This window comes from Tupaia chinensis, unplaced genomic scaffold (assembly GCF_000334495.1).
Source record: "Tupaia chinensis unplaced genomic scaffold, TupChi_1.0 Scaffold139757_1, whole genome shotgun sequence".
Classification (NCBI taxonomy): domain Eukaryota; kingdom Metazoa; phylum Chordata; class Mammalia; order Scandentia; family Tupaiidae; genus Tupaia; species Tupaia belangeri.
The window spans coordinates 4,117,375-4,139,872 of NW_006199637.1; the positions used below are offsets into that span (position 1 = coordinate 4,117,375).

Sequence of the window (22,498 nt, forward strand, 5' to 3'; positions counted from 1 at the left end):
CTCCCGCAGCCCCCCCCCGCACACGCACGCGGACCCACCCACGCACACGCACCCCCGCCGGGCCGGTGCAGACGTGTCCTTGAAAGCTTCGCATCTGCACAGTGAAGGACGCGGCCTCGCCGAGGCTGCGGATGGGGGCTTCGGGCCCGCAGACGTGTCCTTGAAAGCTTCGCATCTGCACAGTGAAGGACGCGGCCTCGCCGAGGCTGCGGATGGGGTCTTCGGCCCCACGTCCCTGCGCCCCGAGAGACCCCGAGCTTCGGAGCCGCAGGCGGACGAGGCCCCGGGTCCGGAGCCCCCGTTCGCTGGGGCCCGCGGCCCTCCGGCTGCCAAACTGCGTTTTGCTTTCCTGGAGCCCCTTTCTGGGGGGCACCCTCTCTCTTCCCTCCCGCCTCTACTGTTTTCCCCCTTCTCTGCTTCCCCTCGGTCCGTCCTTCTCTCTCGCTGTTGAAGGCCAGTGGAGTAGGTGTTGCACCCCGAGTGAGGAGTTGGGGGCCCGCTGGTGCTCGGGGGGTTCGCTCCCGGGAGCCTGAGGGGAGCCCGAGGTGAGCCCCCTGTAGCTGCACCTTGACCCAAGATGGCGTCTTGCACCCAGCTGGGCAGCTCTGGGCTGCGTCAGGCAGAGAGGAAGGGCTGGAGCCCCAGAGCCACTCAGCTTGCCCCCCTCAAAGCAGCAGGGGCAGGAACCTTCGGGAGAAGCACCCTCTGCCCTGTGACCCAGCTTGCCCCTCACTGCCGTGCCCAGAGACTGCCATCAGCATCCCCCCGGGGACTGTTCAGTCTTCAGGTTTCACCCCGGCTGCCAGCGCGGCCGCCTCCTGGGCAGGCGGGCGGGCGGGCGGGCTAGGAAGGGATCCTGGGATCAGGTGCTGCTCCAGTGTGCCTCCTCCCTCCCAGGCAGATGTGACAGCTGCAGCCAGGGGAGCGGAGTTGGGACGGCTGCGGGGGGGATTTGGGGAGCCCAGCTGTCAGGCGGACCCTCCAGGCTAGCCCCTGCGCTGGCGGGAGCCATCTCCGTAGTTACTGAGCCACCTGCCTTCGGATAGTTGGGTTGGAGGAGATTCCGCAGGGTTTCTGGGGCCATCGGTCCCCTGTAGCCCCTAGGTTCCACTGAGACCCAGGTTGGGCTGTTGGACAGGAACCTCTGTCAAAGTGTGAGTCTGTGTGTGCCTACGCAAGTGTACACAGGTACCGGGTCTCTGGCCGGCGGTGCAGCGGGGGACTGACCCTTGCCTGCCTGCCCTCCAGGGGGCTGCTTCAGCCTCTGGTCCCTTCTCGCTCCTGCTCCTCGCTCCTGCTCCTCGGAGCTTAGTCAGCTTTGGCTTCTCAGATAGCAGCTCCTGGTTGAGGCTGACCGGGGCTGTGCTGTGTCCTCACCCAGGAAGGACTTGCCTTCCAGAGGAGACTGACCCTGGGAAGGGTGAATTCCTTCTAGATTCAAGGAATGACCGGTCCGCAGTGAAAGGGCTGGAGAGGACGCCAGTGACCATCTGTCAGGGTGTCTGCAGACAGGATTCCTCTGTGGGGTGGGGGTTGGACTGGCGCTGAAGGTCCATTCCAACTTCAGAATTCTATGGCTCTGGTTCTAGTGATGGAATTTCAGACCTAGGAATGGGAGCAGGGTGGTCTGTTTTCTACCACACGGCAGTAATCAGGGAAGTCTTCCAAGGAAAGGAGGTATGAGGGAGAGTAGGGCCTCTCAGAGTTGGGGATGTTTGGAGTGGAGAGGTGCTACGAGGGGCGGGGGCCCTGCAGGAGACAGGTTTGTCACGTCTGATTCTGCAGAGGGTGTAAAAGTACAGCTTCCATTAAGCCTTCACACGTGTGTGTCATTCTGTAGGTTTACGTGTAAATCCGTGTGTGGGGGGTAATTTCTGAGGTTTCCTTGCCAAGTCCGATTCACAGTAAGCCCCTCAGCCATTCTGGATATTTTACTGTCACTTTCACACCCATCTCTGCCATTGGTCCTTTCAAAAGCCAGCAAGGAAGAGGGGGCAAACCATAAAACCCTCATCCCGGGTCACAGGCAGGAAGAAGTGGAGACGGACCTGCCCTGTGGAACGCAGTGCCCAGAGCCGCTGCCGTGTGTGTCCTCTGTCCCACCTCTGCGTCCCTCCGGGTGTCTGCTGAGCAGCAGGGATGTTCACTCCACGTCCCTGCCCTCTCCCTGGAGGCAGGCTTAGTGCCAGGCTCTTTCCCACTTGCCACTGTTCTCCTGTGTCCCCTGTCTGTCACCCGAGGTTCACACCTCCCTCAGAAACCCAAGTTCTTTCCCAGCAAGAACCCAGACTCCCTGGAGGCTCCTGTTTGGGGGCACCAAGTGGGCCAGGGGAGCCTGAGAGCAGCCTTGCTGGTTCTCTGAAGGCTGTGAGTTCAGCACAGACCCGGTCCTCCCCTTCTTCAACCTGAAATTACTGTCAGAATCCAAAGCTGAACGCTGGAGGTGGGAAGAGAACTTGAGGCTCCGAAAGCCCTGGGAGCTGGGTCGAGGGCTGTTTGGGTGGGGGTGAGGCCCAGTGCTACCCAGAGCCTGAGGCCAGAAGGGTCCCTGGTGTGCTTCTCCTGTTCCTCTCCCTTGGAGCTTCCTGCTGCCTCCGGCTTGCTAGCCTGGGGTCCCCCACTGGTACCCCTGCTCCCTAATGCCGGCTGATAGCTGAGCGTCCTGGCCTCTAGCGGTTGAGGCCAGGGCACAGCCCCCAGGACCGCTTCCACATCTGGTTTGGTTTCTGGTGGATTCGAGGGCTGATCAGGAACCACCTGCCCATCCAGGCTGGGTGTCTCTGAGGACGTACGTCACTCTCCTGAGCAGAGCCTTAACAGAAAAGGAAAGGTGGCGCTTCTCTCCACCTGCATTCTGAGGGCTCCTTTTCAGTCCTTTCTCTGGCCGTGTTTCCCTAAAAGCAGGACCCCATCAGACCCATGAAGTGTCAACCTGAGGCTTGTCTCTGTGGCCTCCACTTGGCTAGCCAGCTGTGTGGGCAAGATGGGGTTCGGTGCACGAGTGCCTGTATTGGTGTGTACGTGGTGTGCAGCTGCATGTGGCCACATAGGACCTGCTTCGACTTGAGCCAGTTTCAAGGCCGCAGAAACGAGGGCCGGGAGTGAGAAGGTACTGCGTTCCGACTTCCCAGCTGTGAGATCTCGGGCAGCTCATTGAGTTTCTCCGCACCTCAGTTTCCTTCCTGGAAGTCTTGGGTGAAATGAGATGACGTGTATTGCTGTCCTGGGAGAGCGTGCGTGCTCTGTGTGCGCGCGCTGTGACCATTATCCTCACGTAGACAGCTCCTGGACTGGCACTGCCGAATTGCTCTGACGAGCCTTGTCCACCTCTCTGTCTTTTGCAAAATCTTGGTCAGAGGAGGGAAGTGCTGTTTCTGGTTCAGACTCTTCCAAGGTGGGAAAGCTCCCCAGCACCACTTAGCAGTCTGTCCTGGAGTTTAACAAGCCACGTTGTCAACAGGTGGTTTGTGCCCCCGCCCCCGCCCCCATGAGTTCCTGCCACTGTTGTTGCAGCTCTTTATTCTAACTCCATCTTCAGTCTAGCAGCATTTCCTACCATATTCTCTTCCATTGACTAGAGATTTGCTTAGCGTTGCCTGTAAGCAAGCCCTTGTGCTGGTTTTGAGGGGCACTTTGAGTTGAATTAGTGCCTGCAGAGTGAAGCAGTCTCGAAAGAGGGAGAGAGAAGTGCTCAAAGGAGAGTGAGGTCACATCCAACTGGGGGGATAGGGAAGGCTTCTCGGAGGAGGTAGTACCTCAGCAGGATTTTGGAGCACAGAAGCTGGGTTTTCAGGCCAAGGTTAAGGCCCAGGGCCTGGGTAAGGGCATCCTCTGGGGCAGGTGTACTGCGTGAGAGTGAGCTGGGGCCCAGGGTGTGCTGGGGGCCAGAGTGAGGCTCCACATTGGTTGGGAGAGAGGGTCCCTGAGCTCCAGTAGCTCCTGTGTGGCCCACGGAGAATCACGAACTGCCCTGCTTGTGGCGGGGGTGGGAGTTGGGTGAGAAGCCAGAAGTTTGAGTGAGTTCCTTTGGTGTAGGATCTTGATTCCTTCTTTTTCTTTTCTTTTCTTTTCTTTTTATTTTTACTGAAGAGAGATGAGAGACAGAGAGAGGGAAAGTGAGAAATCACCCCCCAGGAGGGATGGCCATGCCTCAGTCCCTTCTCTTCCATTCTCTCGGGATCTTGGGCACCCACGCACATGCGCCCGGTGTGAGTTTCAGGCCACTGGATCTGGGACCTGAGTCACGATCGGCCATGTGGGAGTCCAGTGATGTCATTGCTAGGCCATCTGCTGGCCCCAGGACCTTGATTCTTTATACTTACAGAGAGAGCTTAGGGCTCAGACCTGGAGAGGAGCAGAACAGGGTTTGAATTACGCCCTCCCCAGGGGGTTGTGACAGTTCAGGGGAACACCAAGCTAAGATCTGTCCGACAGCCATACGATGTGGATGGCGGTGGGAAGGCTTCCTTCTTCTGGCCTTCCAGAGGCCTCCATACCCTTCCTTTTCCATCCCTGGGCTGAGGCGCCAAAGCATCCAGAACATTCCTGCCGGGGTGCAAGGGAAATGAGGGAGACCCAGGTTCCTACCACTGTAGCCTGACTCCGCCCTGCTCTCCCTCCTACCTCCCCCATACTGGGCAGAACTGAGCTGGCAACTCGCAGGGGAGGAAGCCCCGGCAGGGGCAAGCTGATGGTGCCTGCGGGTGTGGGCACAGGTGCCTGGCAGCCCCCTGCAAGGATAGTTGGCGGGCAGGGCCTGGCAGGCCAGATCTCTCTTGCTGGTCACATCACTGGTCAGCAGCCTGCCTGGAGGACAATGACAGGGAGGAGGGCATTCCTAGCCCAATCCCCATATGGAATGGTGTTTTGTTTCGTTTTGTTCTGATTATTCGCTCTGCATTGCCCACGCCTACCCTGCGGTGGCCTCTGATCCCTAAGACTTCCAGCCCCATCCACGTCTAAGACCAGGTTCCTATCTGTTCTCCAATGTGGCTGTGGCCCAACCGCGGCCCTGCTCTCCGTCATCCCTATTGATCTTCCCTCCTGTTTCTGTTTCACATGTCAAGGTCATTTTTAATTCTGAGCATGTTATTAGCTGCCCCGTTTGGGTGCATAGAGGGGACAGAGGCCCATCTCATATAGCCAGTAACTGGAGAGCTGTAACTTGGATCTCCTCTCTCCTGGCCTAGGGCTCTTCTTGCTATAGAAGGATTGGAAATTGGTGCAGAAGATGCTTAGGCCTAGTAGGTCAGCCAGGGCCTGGGGTTCCAGTGACTTCACTTGGAAAGGTAAAAAGGTGCTCAGAAGGGATTGTGGGGTCCGGTTTGGGGTTCACTGAGCTGGATGTGGGCTGTCATCCTGCTTGTCTGTGACCAGCGGTGGCCTGGGAGGTAGGAGGTCACTGGAGCGTGTCTGCCGGCAGTTTCCTCCAGGACCCTGGGAAGTGAAGTCACAGGCGAGCGAGCCCTGGCCGTGTCAGGGCAGTGGGATCCTTCAACGCCCCAGAAGCAGAACCTGTTTGAGAAGAGGCTTCTTGAAGGGATGGTCCCGGGCAGTTAATTGTATAGATTCTGAAAGGATAAATTTGTGGATAATAAATATTTAGATTCCCCCGATGCCTCTGAAATGAGACAACGTGTTTATTCTGATGTGTTATTGGGTCATCAGAAACGTCATGACACGTTTTCACATAGAAAATTGCAACATGACTCTCCTGGCGACCTAAGAGATGGCCATGGTGGTGTAGGGTTAGCGGAAAAACTGCAGTGGGATCTCATGTTCGTCAAATTCCTGCGCATAGACAGAAATCCACACTTGGACATGCGAGAAAAAGTCATCCTGGAAGGAGACATGCTAACCTGTCCACAAAGATTGTGCCTTTTTTCCTTCTGCACGTTCGTATTCTGTGAAAAGATGTATGTGAAGCAAACGTGTTACGTTCTTAAAGACAACAACAAAAATAAAACCATGCTTTTTAAAAAGGAATAAGGAAAATAAGAATATGGGGGAAAAAACGTAAGTCACTCCAGGGCAGGATAGATGATCTTTTTTTCGATGGATAACGAAACTTGTTTAGAGACTGACGGCAAGGGGGAAGGCTCAGATACTTGTCTTTTCTAGGAAGTTTCTGGAAATATTTCAGGGAGAAATATTGCCTCTACGTGAAGGTCTGGGCTAGTAGGGATTGAGTGAGAGCAGAAAATAGGTAACTGAGCCAGGTGCAGTGACATGCCAGTAAGCCCAGCTACTTGGGAGGGTGCGGTGGGAGGACGGCGAGTTCAAGTCCAGCTGAGTAACCTAATGAGACTCTGTCACCCTGTCTCAAAAAAAATAAAAAATAGAAAGAAAGAAAGAAAAGAAAGAAAGGAAGGAAGAAAGAAAGAAAGAAAGAAAGAAAGAAAGAAAGAAAGAAAGAAAGAAAGAAAGAAAGAAAGAAAGAAAGAAAATAGCAGCCGATGGCACCCCTGGCCATACCAGGGAGAGAGGACACATCTGCTTTATAGAATGGGCCCTGAAACTCAGTTCTGACCCGGATGGAAATCTCCAAGGATCTTCCCTGAAGGCAGCAGTCAGACGGCCTGCTGTGGCCTGCTGTGGCCTGCTGTGGCCCAGGTGGTTCCCCAGGAACTGGACACATACCTGGGGTCTGACCCAAGTTTGGAACTCAGTGACCCAGCCTGAGCATAAGGAGCACGCTGGGAGGCTTCAGGAAGCCCCTCCAGAGGGTGGGGAGGATGCAGGTGGGCTCACATCCCTGGGGACCTCTGAGATCTAGGGGTCCCCAACAGGTGGCAGTGATCCAGGAGACAGGAATGGAGGTGGGTGAAGAGGTGCCGGCGGTTATCAGCTGTCCGGGCATCTCAGGGAGGTCTGCTTGGCACTAACTCACCTCCCCCTTCCATGAGCTCCTCCCCGACCCTGGATCTTGGCACTTCCTTTCGCCTCTAGGGGTGCCCTTGTTAAACACCACAGGAGGAAGGGTCTGTGCACTCCTAGAGTAAAACTGGAAGGTAAACAAGGACCTGGAACATGAGCCATGCAGAGCTGGCTTCAGTCCCCCTCCTCCGAGGTTGGGGGGGACAGACATGTGGAGTGATAAACCTGGGGTTGCATCTCAGTCCTGCTAGTACCGGCTGTTGTAACCCTAGCAGCTTTGAGCCCCAGGTTTTCTGTCTGCAGGCCACGGAGAAGCATAGCACCCGCAGCTCACAGGTGGTGCCTGGATGGGACAAAATGTTTTAGGAAAACAGTCTGCATGGTGTCTGGCTCCCTGGAGGTGCCTAGGGGGTCTACGTTTCTTTAAGTGGCGATCACTCCAGGGCTGCTTGAAGCTGAGGGGGACCCCGCGAAGGCCCTGCCGCACCATATACCCTACAAATGTCGCCTGTCTTCTCATCACCTCTTAGGGAAGGGAAGAGAGAGTCAAGCTGAGGAAGGCCCCAAACCCCACAGTGGATGCTGGGCTGGGGATGGAGCATTCCAGGTGTGGCAGGACAGAAAGATGCCGTCCTCCTCCTTGGCCTTTGCTCTCTGACCCAGGCCCCTTTTCTAGTGCCAACAGGGAGTTTGGCCTTTCTGGGCCTCCGTGTTATCATTTGCAAAGCTGGGATTTGGCTGTCCCTTCATTCATCTCTAACTTTTTTCTTTTAATAGATTATTTATTATTCTGAGAAGACAAGAGAAAGACAGGCATCCCCAACAGGGTCTTCACACCACGGTCCACCCCCAGCCTCAGCTGTGAGGCCATCTGACCCCCTCATTAGTCTCTAGGGTAGGGGTCACACTCTCGTCCCTGTCCACCCCCTGCCCTCTGGTCTCTTCAGGGCCAGATAGGCAGTGGCCTCTCCTCTGAGTTCTGGGCCTGCTGGCAGGGCTGACTCTGACCCGTGCCTGGAGGCATGGGAGGGCCTAGACCACAGCCCGCCTGGCAGCTGGCACGCAGCAGTGGCTCCTAATGGTTTTATTACCAGCAACAATGTGGTGCTTGTTGCCATCCACTCCTGGTGGTTCTCAGCCCAACTGGTGGTGGCCCGAGGGCCCTGCCTGGTACTGGAAGCCCAGCTGGGAAGCCCAGTGGGGCTGGGCAATGGCTTCTGAGTTTTCTTCTGTCAGCACCCTCCTAGCAGCCTGGGATCTGTGCCAGTCTCCCCAAGCTGGCAGGCGTGGCAGCACTCGGGGTTTCGCTCTGGAGGTCGTCTGCTGCAGATTTAGAAAATGTTTAACCATTCACTCATGAACACCCTACTGTGTGCCAGGCACTGGCTACAGAGATGTGAGCTACTGTGCTAGTCCTCAAAGAGCACAGGGTGTGGGTCTGGCCAGGAGGCCAACCATCCCCAGGCAGGGTGGGGTGAAGAGCCCTGGCAGGGTGCACCCAGGACATTGCTGGGCTGAGAAGGGCAGCCTAGGTCAGGGGAACGAAGATCCAGAGGGCTTTCTGAAGGAGGGGACACTTAAGCTGAGTCTGGAAGGACCTGGAGCAGTTAGCTAGGAGGACAAGAGTGCTTCTGGCCCCATGTGGCTGGAGCGCAGGGAGTGATGGGATATGAGGCCAGAGGGCTGGGCCAGGCTGGGCCAGGGATGATGGGAATGTTTTCCAATGATGGGCCTTGCGACTGGATACCGTGCCCATATTTATACTTGAGAATGATTATTTTGGGGTATCGAGGAGAGATTGGACAGGTGAGTTTGGCGGCAAGGAGCCCGGGTGGAGGACAAGAGCAGAAATCCAGGGGACCAGCAACGTGGGCCTGGAGGAGGGGGTGCCTTGTGCAGCACCCGGGAAGCAGTCGTAGGAGCAGCTGGGGATGGAGGGAATCTGCAGTCAGAGGCAGCCCTCTGATTTCTGGCTCAGCCGGCTGCGTGGGTGAGGATGCCATTCACAGAGAAGGGTGTAGGTTGCAGGGGACCTGGGGGAGAGCTAGGAGTAGGGAGCGGGTAGGATTTCCCCAGGGGAGCCTGGGCCTGGCCTGGGCCCAGCTTGCAGAAGGAGGCCAGTCCCTGAGTCAGTGCTTGGGGTGGGCCGTCAGGGGGCGTGTGATGGATTCGAAAGGCACGTGCACTTGGTTCTATACCTGGTAGGAACCTCTGCAGATTTTTGAGGAGGTAGCGACTTAACCAGGTGCTTGCAGCTTGTGCATTGGGATGTTGATGTTTGGGGACCGGAGCTAGGGCTTCAGCTTCTCAGTGACTGTCCCAGAAGATGAACGCCAAGGCCCAGGCCTATCCCTCCACTCCCAGCTGCACGACTCATCAGTCTCTGAGAACGCATGTGGTTTGGAAGTCGATGGGAAGCTGTTCTGCCTTTTGGCCACTCAATTCAGAGCCAGGTCTACCCAGATAGGTGGGACAAGCTGGGAACAGCATTTTTGATAAGTGCACAGGAAAGAAACAAGAAAATGGTTTATCTAACATAGAACTGAATCTTTTATGTGTCACTTGAAGTATGATCTGAGGGCTCTTTCTAAAGAATTTCTAGAAAAATGACATAAGGCATGAACCCAAGGGGCAGCGTAGTGTCTTGCTGGGGCCACCTAGACTTTCTAGATAGCAGTTTCTCCTTGGCTCTGCCACCTCCTGCCTGTGTGTCCTTGGGCAGATCACTTAACCTCTCTGGCCTCCTCTTTCCCATCTGTGAAGTGAAGATAACCCCGTGGGTTCGTGTTCTGTTTGTTTGTTTTGCACGTTGCTTCTCGCACTAAACTTGGGTATTTTATTTTGCCTGTCGTTTAAAAGAGCCCTTGTACAGTTGGTCTCACAGGTGTTTGGGGATTAAAATTCATCCGTGCATGTTCGCTGTTTGGCACGGAAGAGGCACGCATGCGTGCACACACCCTTCTCCCCTCTCACTTGCTGAGTTTCCTCAGCTCCTTTGCCTGCCCCTCCTGTCCCTTCGATCCATTTTACGTTCCCTGGTCCTGAGAAGGTCTATTTCTCGTGTTGTGTAGACTTTCTTGTTCCCACTCTCTTCCCCAAAGCTGGGTCACCTCCATGTATTTGCAGAGCGTCTGCTCAGCTGATAGGAATTAGGGAGTCGGCTCCTTTTCTCTTTTTAATAAGGGGGAGGGAGGGCCTGGGGAGAGGTGTTTGGGGCTGTGGGGGAGCAGAGGGGTGGGGGGGATCCAGGAGGCAGTTGCAGACGTGGGTAGGACCTTGCCCCTAGTAGGCTCAGCGTGCTGGGAAGCGGGGTGCAAAGCCCTGATAGGGTCTGGGAGATGAGTGTGGGCCTGGACCTGAGGTAGGCACCCTGCTTGCAGGGCCAGGCCTCAGGAGGGTGCCAGGCCGCTTCCTTTGTGAGGGGCACACGTGGCGGCGTTGGCTCTGTGACATGCAACCATACCCATGGGGACCTTCACAGCATCTCTGCACTCTGTAGGCTCTGGTGGAAGGTGGCCCCTCAGCAGGGTGGCGTTGCTGGTGAGCTGGCCTGGGCAGGCTGTTGTCCCTGGCTGGGCGTGGGGTGCAGCAGGGACCACTGTGGATGGGAGTCCAGGAACCCCGAGTTCTCAGACCTGTGCAGGTACCTGGAAGCTGGGCGGATAGCAACGAGGGTGTGGCAGTGTAATCAAATGAAACGGACGGCATAATTAATCCAGCATACCCTTAATGATATGCATAATTGTGCTGCATGGTAATTAGGTGTAAATGGTAAGCAGTTCCCATAAATGTTTTTGTAATTGGTATTAATTTTGCAGAGGCAAACCAAGTTTATGCGGTTTTCTTCTGCTTGCTCTGTCAGTTCTCTAGCACGGGCAGTTCCCAGCTTTTGGAAAAATTCTGCTGCAAATGTTTGTTTACAGGCTGATGTTTTGTATTTTCTTTCAGAACAATGTTAGGAATGACTCTGGGGTTCCCAAGCTGGCTTCCAAATGCCTCTTTGGCCCATACAGCAGGTGAAGTGTGCACAGCTGTGTGGGAGGCCCGCCCTCAGGAGTCCACCTGCTGCAGGTGCCCTGGAGCCCCCAGCACTGGAGGAGTGTGTGTGTGTGTGTGTGTGTGTGTGTGTGCGTGCGCAAGTGTGTGTCGTCTCTGCATGTGTGTATCTGCATGTAAGTGCTCATGTGTGCCTGTGGCTGTCTTTCTGTGTCTCTGCATGGATCTGTGTCATGTATTTGTGTCTGTCTCTGTTTATCCGTGTGTGTCTGTGTCTTCGTGTCTGTATGTGTGCATCAGTGTCTGTGTGTATGTGTCTGTCTCTGTATTTCTGTATGAGTATGGGTTGTGTCTGTGTGTCTCTCTGGGTCTGTTCATGTGTGCCTCTGTGTCTGTGCATATGTGTGTATGTCTGTGTGTGAGTCTATGAGCATGTATCTATATGTTTTTCTGTGTGTTTGTGTGTGCACCAGTGTCTGTGCATATGTGTGTGTCTCAATGTGTTTCTCTGTGTGTGTCTGTGTGTGTATACATCTGTGTCTGTATATGTATGGGTGTCTGTATGAAACTACGAGTGTGTATCTAAGTGTTTCTCTGTGTGTTTGTGTGTGCACATGTGTGTGTATCAGTGTGTTTCTGTGTGTCTGTGTGTGTATACATCTGTGTCTGTATATGTATGGGTGTCTGTATGAAACTACGAGTGTGTATCTAAGTGTTTCTCTGTGTGTTTGTGTGTGCACATGTGTGTGTATCAGTGTGTTTCTGTGTGTCTGTGTGTGTGCACATCTGTGTGCATCTGTGTGGGTGTCTGTGTCCATGTGTGTGTCTGTGTTTCTCTGGGTCTGTTTGTGTGCACATCTGTGTCTGTGCATATGTGTGCATGTCTGTGTGTGAATCTATGTGTGTTTATATGTGTGCATATCGGTGTGTTTCTCTGTGTGTGTGTAAACACCTGTGTGAGTATGTGTGGGTGTCTGTGTGTTTCTCTGTTTACGCATCTGTGTCTGCATCTATCTCTGTGTGTGCCTGGGTCTCTGCGTATGTGTGCACATGTGGGTGTCTGGCTGGCTGGCTGGCTCTCGGAGTCTCCTATGCTGTAATGGCAGGTTGAAGTCTCTGGTGAAGAGTTCACCCATTCTGGTTGCAGTGGGCCCTGGGTGGGGATCCGGGGAGAGTAAGGGACATTAGTGGGAAAAGAGACCATTCATGGGAGAGGGTGCACGCCTCAGCGGGGGTGGGCTCAGACCAAGTCTAGTTTTCCTTAGGATGTGTCTGACTGTTACTGGCCTTTTGCCCTGATTAATCACATAATCATTTTGAAAATAATGAACATTCCTCGAATGCCTATCCCATGCTAGGTCCTGTCAAATGCTGGACTCAGATGCTCTATGAACGCTTGTTGTCCCCATTCTACAGTGTGGGAGGCCGAGGCCTGCGTTTCTGGGCAGAGCCAGGGTTGGGCTGAAGGGGAGCGTGAACTGCACTGGGATTGCCGGGGACAGGGGCCTGTTGGTCTGGGACGTGCTGCTCAAGTTCTCAGAGTTCTGCCTCCTCTCGTCCTCCTCCAAGCAGTTTGTTTTGGTTGGGCAGAGAATGAGGAGACAGCGGAGCAGGGGCCTTCGGGCAGTTCCGGGGCACCTGGCCCCTTCCTGCTTTAGTAGGTGGGGTGGGGCTGGGCTCCAGCAGCAGCTCACAGGCCCTGAAGGCCCTTGGGGGACCTCCTAGTTTTGACCTGGGAGAGGGTCAGTGGATGGTTGGTTGGTGTCACTCAGTCTAGACAGAGGGTGACACGATGGGGATGAGGAAGCATGACCTGGGTGGCTATAGGCAAGCCTGGATCTGAGCCGCTAGGGGTGGCCTATGGTCACTGGCCCCAGAGGGCCCTCCTGACCCCCTTTTCTCGGGAACCTGGGGACAGGTGGGCCTGCGAATTCCACGGCAGGTGTACGTCTGGCCTGGGAACCCCAGAGCTCCTGCGGACGACCTCTCTTTGGTGCAGTGCCTTGGGGGGCTCTGCCAAGCGACCCCTAGAATGGGGGTTGTGGGGGGTCACTCTAGGCACCGCAGCACTGTGCTGGGGATGTTGCAGCTGCCTGGGAGTGACTTCACACAGTCCTCTCTGCCTCAAGGGTCACCCGGAATCGAGGGGGGCACTAACTGTGGGCTTGGGGGTGGGGGATCATGAAGGCACGAGGCAGGAACTCTGCCCTCAACCGTTTGGGAAGACAGACACTTATGCTAACATGATCGCCCAACCAAAAACGACCCAAGAGCCCTGGTGGATGGTCTAGGGCAGACGGTGGGCAGAGGGACAGGGAGAGGGGAGCTGGGGGGCTCTCAGGAGGGGGCCCCTCTTGGAGGAGAGGATGGTGTGAGCCTAGACACAAGCACAGGAACGGGGGAATGTCAGCTATGGACAGTGACCGGGCCTGGAACGAGGGGGTCAGCTGAGGTGGGAGCCGAGCTGTGCCGTCGTAACCATTAGTGTAAGACCAGACCAGGGTTCAGGCTTTACCGTGTGTGACAGCCATTGGCATCGCGGGGGGTTTAAATAGTAGCTACACTCAGATATAATTTACGTTCCAGACAATTCGCCCTTGTAAGTGTGCCATTCGATGGGGTTTAGTGCATTCGGAGTTGCGCAGCCATCACCAGAATCAATTTTAGAGCATTCTCTTCAGGCATCATAGGCTTCGGGTTGAGGAAGCCACGTGTGCAGCCTGCTGAGAGGCTGAGCAGGAGGTGGAGACGCCAGAGGCAGGGAGAGTGGCTGCAGAATACCTGCCAAGGTTACCATGGCGCGGGGCGAAGGGCCTGCTGGGGATGGGTCTGAGAGCAGCCTGAGGGTGGAGGATCGGGTGCCTGCTGGATGTGGGGGCTGTAGGGAGGTGAGATGTCTCCAGGGTTGTAGGCTTGGGAAGCCGAGGGGAGGAGAGTGCTGCTTCTACATAGAGAGACACCAGAAAATAGAGCCTGCTCTAGAAGGAAACACGAGCCCTGCAGTTCTAGAAGAGTACGGTTTTAGGTGACTACAAGTTGCCATGTCACAAAGATGGAGCCTCTTGCAGTGTTAATTTCAGCCCAGGTCTTAAAGGCGAGGAATGGAGAGAAAAGCTGAAGGCAGAGTGTGACCCTGAGGAGGGTGTGACGCTGGAGGAGCACGCTCTGTGTGTGGTGGGAACACAGTCCACAGCCAGCCCAGGGGACAGTCCTGCAGAGTCCCTCAGCAGGAGAACGGCAACAGGGAGCCAATGAAATCTCGATGGAGAGAGTGCCCACCTGCCTGTGAGCTTCCAGAAGCAGGGGTTCTTGTTCACCCCAGAGCCCGCTTGGCAATGGCACTCAATAAAAAGATGGTTGAGTGAGTGCTTGAAGCAGGGAGCCATGAGCTGGCAGGGGTGCTGAGCTGAGCCCAGGAATCACAAAGGTGACAAAAAGGCCTTGGAGGCTGTGGGCAACGGTATCAGTCAGGGTCCGTTCACGAGACAAAAACCACATGGTGAGTTGAACAAGGAAGGCTTAATATAAAGACTTACGAACTCTAACAGGGGATTGGAATAGTGAGGGATTGACTAATAGAAGTAAAGAGAACACCAAAGAATATGGAAATTATATATGTAAGAATAGCCACTACCCCTAGCATGACTGTAGAATGCCTAAGCAAGAGGCCTCGATGGCTGAGTTCCAGACCTTGATGGAGAGGGTGTGGCCACAGCTCCCAGGATGGCAGAGAAATTGCTGGGTGCCATGTTGGCAGAACTTGCTAGAAATCTACTCTGAAACTTACTGGACATCCATCCTTTTGGGTCCCAGGAAAGTTGTTCATGGGGCAGTGTCTCACTGGAGACTGCTCGACTCCCAGGGAACGCTGGGTGAAGCTGCTGTGGCTGTCATGGACTGCTATAGCCTGGTGCTAGAGAAGCTGTCCGCATTGCAGGGACCTTGCGGTCCTGCAGGAGAGGGCACTGGAGGTTGCATGCCGTAGGAGCCATGCGCTAGAGAAGCTGCCCCAGGGCAAGAACTGGGTGCTGGGAGCCTCTGCATCCTGTAGGAACCTGATGCTGGGCCTGGTTGCAGGATCTGGCTGCAAAAGAATTATATACAAAGCAGGAATTTTCCTACGGAGCACATTGGATCTAAGGAGGAAGCCTCCTTCCTCTTTCCGTGTCTCCCCAGTGCCTTGCACCGGCAGAGTTTAATGTTGTGCCAGCTGGCAAAGGAAAACGATTTAAAGGCCCCAGCTCTATTTTCAGAGTAGGCAGTGAAGGATGAATACATCGAAAACTGGCGAAGTCCACCCCTTTGGCTACACAGCTTCCATTTGCACCCTTTTACACACATCGAACCCCTGTACCATGGCCAAGTAGCCAGATGTCTACCTATGAGACATAATGATTCTTCTTACGAAGTTTTTTTACTTTTTTAGATTTATCTCATTTTATTTATTAGTATTATTTTAAAATTTATTATAGGGTATATGCATTCACCAGAGAATGTCAGAAAGAGAGGAAAGTGAGTAAGCAAGCTGCCAGGTCCAGGACTCGAACCACAGCCAGCCATGTGGGAGCCCAGCGCCCTAACCACCATGGCACATGCTGGCCTCCTTCTTCTGAAGTTTTTATCCTTTTGCCCAAATGAGGAGCCCCAGAATCACTCTTAGCAACCCCTGGCTGTGTTAATAACTAATCAAAGTCGGTCACAGTCCCACCTCCTGTTCTGTTACCTAAAGACAACACCATAAAGTTAATTGTCAAGACCTTGTTCAGAAAACAGTGGGATGAAGGAGAGAAATATACGGTGGCTTTTAGATAAGTAATAAACACATAGATATCAAGTAACCAGAGAACATGCAAAGCTACTGCGGTCCTTGTCTCTGCATTCGTTCACAGGGCCACACTTGCTCTCTGGTTTCCTCCTCCCAAACCCAGGCATTCCCCCTGTGCTCAGGCCTCCGCCAGGTCCTCTGCAGGTCATGCTTTCATTTGGTGGCATGACCTAGACCTTCATTCCCGAAGGATCTGAAGGCCAAGCTGTCACACTCTGTTGTTGTTCCTATTACTGTAGTTTTCCACTAACCCCAGCCCCTCCTGTTGGACATGGGAGCTCTGAGACACCTGATGGAATCCCCGGGGTCCCCGGCATCGTCATCCTCGGCTCCGTTGTGATCAGCAGCCCACTTTCTCCTTGTGACTAGGTTCAGTCACTCAGACAGGAAGCAGCTCCTTCTTTTGGCCCTTGGGGCAGGGGTTCAGGGGTCCGAAAAGTCAGACGAATGTTTCATCTTCAGTGCAGCCACTCTGCTGTCCTTTGGCAGAGGCATCCACCCTTTGGGGAAGAAGACAGCATCCCCAAAGGGTTTCCAAGGTACAACATGGCAAGCATGGCTAAGGAGACAGTAAGTGAGCAGAGTGGGCTGGCAGGTGTGGACCCTCCTTTAGAGAAGGCTGAGAAAGTAGAGACGCACACAGATGTGGAGCATGGGCCCCTTCTGGGAACGACAGAATGAGAGCCATGCGTACAGCTGCCACAGAGCCCATCAGGGGCCCCATGGCTTGTGCTCACATGGATGTTCAGCCTAGCCACCCTGCACCCCGACTTCCCGGCCGTGGGAAGCCCTTCTGCTACCACAGCACCCAGAGGGGGTCCCTCCTGGTTTCCAACATTCAGAATGCCTGCTTCTTTAGGGCTCATCTCTGCTCCTGCGAACAAGTTCGGCTCCTTCGCTGTGTCTATTTTGGGTATAAAGCATTTCCCCTGCTCTTGGGGCTGTGTCATGGTAACCGTTGGTGTGCACAGACGAGTCCGATTCTGGCTCTGTGGCCGCCAGGCTGGCAGCAGGCTTGGTGCAACCATGACTGCTCATGCTGGTGGTGGCACGGCTGGCAGTGCTGTGGCCTCGAGGGCAGTGGGAGGACCACAGTCGTCTTATTGTGACTCCAGAGCCAGACGGGCTTTGAAGGGGGAACAGGATGGCAGAGCTGTTGGTATTCTCTGGGCAGCTGGTGGTTTGGGGGTGACACTTCTAAAAGAGCCATGGTATGATGATGGGCATCTCTCACTCAAAAGTGGCCCCAAGACCTCCCATCCTCCCCTTCCTCTTTATCCAGCCCCGTCTTGTGACTGAGATAGGCTGCGGCAGGAGGGGGAGACAGCAGATAGACATCTCTGTCTGGGAGGCCCCGAAGCCCCCTTCGGCTTTCTGCTCCCCCCAGCTGGCACCATGCCCAGAGCTTATCACTACCCTGGCAGATGATTAGGTGGGGGGGTACAAGATGCCATCCTGCCTTCTGTCACCCACAGGCCTCCTCCCAAGCTCAAATAGAGAGTCAGCCATGAGGCTGTTCTCTGTGTGCTGGGGTCACCACAGGGGCACAGAGAGCTGGTCGGGGAGCTGGTTCTGGGATCTGCGTTTAGTGTGCTCATCTGTGACTAAGTGTTGCGTGCATGCTCGCCAGGGCCGAGTGAGCACAGGCACCTGGACTCACAGTCCTGCCTGGGGTTTTCTAGCTGTGCTACCTCGGAGAGGTAATACACGTCTCTAAGCCTCGGTTTCTTCTTCTATAAAATGGGCATGAGCTATAGGAGCGACTTCATGAGTTCATAGAGTAGTTATGGGGATTCAAATAGGTTAACTCATGTCCCTTAGAATGGTGCCTGGCATATGGGTGCTCAGTAAAGAACGGAATAAATGAATGGGTGACGAGAGGTGGCGGTGCCTGGCACCACCTCCCCCCAGCTCCTACTGCAGAGTAGCTTAACCAGGAAGGGAGACCAGCTGGGAACTTTGCTGACTGATCCGTGCACAGAGTTAACACATGTGTGACAGTCATGGACTCCTCTGAGAAATCAGGATGGAGTGAGAAACTGTGGGCTTCTGAGTGGAACAGACTCCGGTTGTACCTGGCTCCCCCATGTTCAGCTCTGTACCCTTGAGCAGCTGATGAACCCCCTTCTACCTCATTTTGCTCATCTGGAAAATGGGGGTAAAACACATACCCTCTTCAAAAGGTTGGGGCGAGGTGCGAGGATTGGCATTATAATGCCCTGCTTGACGTTGGCACTGTAATGCCCTCAGTGCCTGATACTTTGCGGGAGCGGAGTAAGTCCGGGCCCCTGCTTGAGCGAAGCCCACTTCTAGGCACTCCAGGGATTTCAAGGAGAGGACTCTGTGGGCTGGGTGAGTAGGGACTAGCAATTGCTCAGGTTTATTGCATATATTCTCTGTGCCAGGCCTCGATAAGCATTTCTAAATGCATTCCATTTCATCCCCACAGCCCTAGGAGGTGCATACTATTTCCCCCATATTATAGCCAAGAAAACCGAGGGGCACACCAGTGATAAGAAATAAACCCAGGATTTGAACCCACCAGGTCTGCCTCCCAGGGAGGACTGCAGCAGATTGCGAGTAGCGGGTGATAGGGACCCTGTCAGCTAAGTCACAGGTTCACCCCAAATAGTGGAGACTCACAGTACCCGGAAGTCGAGAACGCCCTTGCCTCCAGGTGCAGCCAGATCCAGGGGCTGACAAGGGCGCTGGCGTTTTGTCCCTCCATCTTCTTCTCTTGGCTCTCTGCTCCCAGACCTGCCTGCCCCATGCTGAAGGAAGCCAGCAGCTCCTTAGTCACACCTGCCCTGTTGGCATCTTCCCAGAGCATCCGTAGGAAAGTTCCAGGGAGGCCTCTCAGTGGCTCAGCCTGGTCACCGGCTCACTGAGCGCCTGGGTTGGAAGGTGAGGTCAGCGCAAGCACAGCCAGAACCCCGTGAAGAGTGTTCCCCACCAAGAAGGACGGGAAGGTCTAGCGAGGCCCACACTACCAAAGGCCTCTACAAGAGCAGCAGAATTCAGACGAGGGAGAGAGGGAAACCGGCTACAGAGATGGCCAAATGGTTTGCAGCAATTGGGAGCGAGGACTTGAGACAGCCAGGACGGGGCTCTTGGCATGATAGCCCTGGGGTTGGTTTTGGTGGAGCAAGGATGTAGGTTTGTGGTGATGACGGTTTTGTTTTTGAAAGAGGATAATTATAGGCAAGCCCTTGTTGAGTGAGATGGGAGGTGACAATCTGGTTGGTGCCAGAGCGAGGCTGCAGATGAATCTTGCGGTGGTCAGCTCAGGAGCGCTGATGGGGTTAAGGCTGGCAGGGAAGGGGGGAATGGCGTCGGGGGACAGTGGCTATGGGAGCTCATGTGGCAGGGACGTCTTAGAGCTCCAGGGGGTAGTTGAATCGTGGACCGTTGGTGTGGGTGGGGCTGTTGAGTGAGCGGGTCGTGGTAGGGATACAGGCCACGCTGACTGGCACAGCTGCAGCCCAGGAGGACTGTGAAGGAGGTACACCACGCTGCGCTTGGGCTGGGCGTGGTGGAAATGATGTATCTGGAGGATTAAAGATTTTGTGAGGGGTGGGGGGCGGAGAGGGAGGTTCCGCTTTTGTAGCTGGTGATGGAACTCTGTGTGGGTGAGGGCTGATGATGCTTATTCTGTGGGACGTGATGGTTTCATCGAACAGCAGCCGGGGAAGGGCCTTCGTCACGCCCTCATTTGTAGAGGAGGAAATGGTTGCAGTTGGGACGTAGGCCCTTTTCCCACCCCATTTTCTCTTTTTAAAAATTAATTTATATTTACTCATAGTAGTTGCCTACATATTTTTAAGAAGTCAAATGCACTAGAAGCTCCTAACAAAATGCAGCTCTTCTTTGCCTGTTCCGACTCTCTTCTTCTTCTCAGGGACGACCACTGTCAATCCTTTTAGCCGTTTCTTCTAGCAATTTTATATCTCATAGTTCTGAAGAATGTGCATGTTTTCGTTTCATCTATGTAGACATTTTCCATTGGCTTCCTGTTCTGTAGTTTTTGTTTTTTTGGGTGTTTTTATTATTTTTTTTTGAAGAGGTTTTTTTTTGCTATAGGGCACGTGTGCTCACCAGAAAGGCAGAGAGAGACAGAGAGACAGAAAGCGAGAAATCACTCCCCAGGGGGGATGGCCACACTGCAATCCCTTCTCCTCCATTTTCCTCTCGGGGTCTTGGGCACACATGCACACGTGCCCCGCGTGAGTTTAGGCCACCAGATCTGGGACTCAAACTGCGGTCGACTACATGGGAGTCCAGCAACATAGCCTTTACGCCAACTGCTGGCCCCCAGTAGATTTTCCTACATGACCAACCTTTCGGGTCCCCAGCCATCATCCTGAATGCTTTTGTGGTAAACATGCTATTAACCGCGCCAGGATCCTTTCCAAGCTGCCTCATGCATGTCTAAGTGTGTACGTATGTATGTGCTCATGGAGTCGGCAGAATCATATCCCCCGAAGATGGCCACATCCTAATCGCCTGAACCTGTGGCTGTGCCACCTGACACGGCAAGGGGGATTTCACACGCGGGACTCAGTTAGGGGCCTTGAGCCTGGGAGATTGTCCTCAATTATCTGGGTGGGCCCAAGAGTAAGCCTAGGGGTCCTTAGCAGTGAAAGATGGAGGCTGGCAAGGAGGTGCGGCGGACGCATCAGAGCAGCTGCTGGGACAGAGAGTGACCCTCCCTGGCTTTGAAGAAGGAAAGGGGCCATGAGCCAAGGAATGCGAACGGCTTCTAGAAGCTGAAATGGAATTCTCCCTAGAGCCTCCAGAAAGGAGTGTCCGCTGCCAGCACCTTGGTCTTGGCCTAGCGTGAAGAACCACGTCTGACTTCAGATTTTTAGGATTGCAGGATAATACGTTTCTGTTGTTTAAACCATTAACTCTCTGATCCATGCATAATGTAGGTGTGTGTACACACATACTCGTACACATGGGTGTTTCTGCACGTTTGTTAAATCAGCATACAGTATTTGGGGCCAGCAGGTCGCATGGTGGTTAAGGCACTGGACACTCCCACATGACTGACCACGGTTCAAGTCCTGGACCTGGTGGCTGGTTTTCTTACTCCTCCCTACTGCCCTGTCTCTCTCTGGTCAAATTTAAATAAATGACTAAGTAAAATAAAATAAATAATTCTTTTTAAAAATCAACATATAGTGTCTATATCAATGTAACTGTTATTCCCAGCTGAGCCTTAGAGTGTACAAGAGTTTCCTATCTTTTTTTGTTTTTTTTTTTCCCCCAAAGTTAATCATGACTCTCTTTTCCCTTTGGCCTTATTTTCTCTGTCCCTGCTGCCCGCTCCTACCACACCTGCGAGCGGTCAGGAAGGCTTTCGAGGGGACAGTCACTGGAGGTGAAAGAGTTTCACTTCCACTTTTGAGTAACCTGCTGTCTGTCGCCGCGGGCTGGTTGCACTCTAGGCATGTGGCACGCGGCAGCTGTCCTGTGACTTCTTTCTGTGGTCCTTCCTTGGAATTCCCTGTCCCCCTTGCTCCCTTGGAGTCCCCATCTGTTGGCTTGGTGTCTTCCTCTTGCTCAGTTTACCCCTTGGTTAGCACACTCTGCAGGACAGGTGTCTGTCAGCATCCGGGCCATTCTGTTCCTGGGCTCAGGTAGCAGAGTTTGGCAGTGAGCGACAGCCGTAGTTTCGCCAGGGCAGGACAGTCCATGCCCCAGCCGCAGTGGCACGCTGCTTAAGATGCTGCGCTCCACAGGCTGGGGCCACACGGGAGGCCCAGGTGCAGTTCCTGACTGAGCCAAAAGGCTGAGCATGGCGGTGTGCACCTGTGATCCCAGGGACTTGAAGTTAAGGCGGGAGGACTGAAACTTGAAGCCGGCCTGGAAAACACAATGAGACCCTGTCTGAAAAAAGAGCCAGACACGGTGGGGAGTGCTTGTAGCCCCAGCTGAGAAGCTGAAGGGGGCGGATGGAGACAGGAGACCCTGTCTAAAAGGAGGAGAAGGGAAGCAGCGACGGCTGAACAGCAGAGGGCAAGGCAAAGGCAGCGCTCCGCCTGGCATGCCTGAGTCTTGAGTCACTGCTTACATGGGGTCTGCGGCCCTCCGTGACTTGTGCCAGGTTGTGATCATGTGGCCACTTGTCACCTTCATCCCAGAGACTCTTCTTCTCTTTTCTCCTGTGCTTGGTCACCTTTGACTGGAAACTTGTAGAATCTTCTCTTTGTCTTAGTGCTCAGAAATTTCACAGTGGTGTGCCTTGGTGTGGTCTGTTTTGTTTTTGGAGAGGTTTTTGCTATAGGGCGCTTGCGCTCACCAGAAAGACAGAGAGACAAAAAGCGAGAAATCACCCCCCAGGGTGGATGGCCACACCACAATCCCTTTTCCTCCTTTCTCCTCTCAGGATCTTGGGCACACACACACGCGCGTGTGCGTGCGCGCCCGGCGTGAGTTTAAGCCACTGAGTCTGGGACGCGAACCGTGGTAGACCACATGGGAGTCCAGCAATGTAGCCATTACACCAACTGCTGGTCCTGGTGTGGTCTGTTTTTATTTGTTGTGCTGACCATCTAATGTGTCTTTTCAGTCAGGCCACTCATATCTTTTAATTCTGGGAAATTCTCTTTAATTATTTCATTGGTCGTTTTCTCTCCTTTGTTTTTTCTTTCTGTAACTTCTGTTATTCAGATGTGGAGACTTCTGGACCAATTGTGTTATTCTCTTTTCCTTCCTTTCCTGTTTTCCATCGTTTTTCTTTTGCTATTATATTTTGCATTTCCATTAGCATGATTTTGATTTCTAGGAGTTTCTTTT

The 22,498-nt window shown here is 54.0% G+C and overlaps 1 protein-coding gene and 1 non-coding gene across 2 annotated transcripts in view; both read left to right on the forward strand.

Annotated features, from left to right (window-relative positions):
• The window catches only part of DNMT3A (DNA methyltransferase 3 alpha), a 118,992-nt gene that overhangs the window by 1,407 nt on the left and 95,087 nt on the right, over window positions 1-22,498 (forward strand). The gene's annotated exons all lie outside the window — the stretch shown is intronic.
• Window positions 12,922-12,977, forward strand: MIR1301 (microRNA mir-1301). The gene has a single exon (NR_129484.1). It is a non-coding gene; the product is annotated as a microRNA mir-1301 (primary transcript).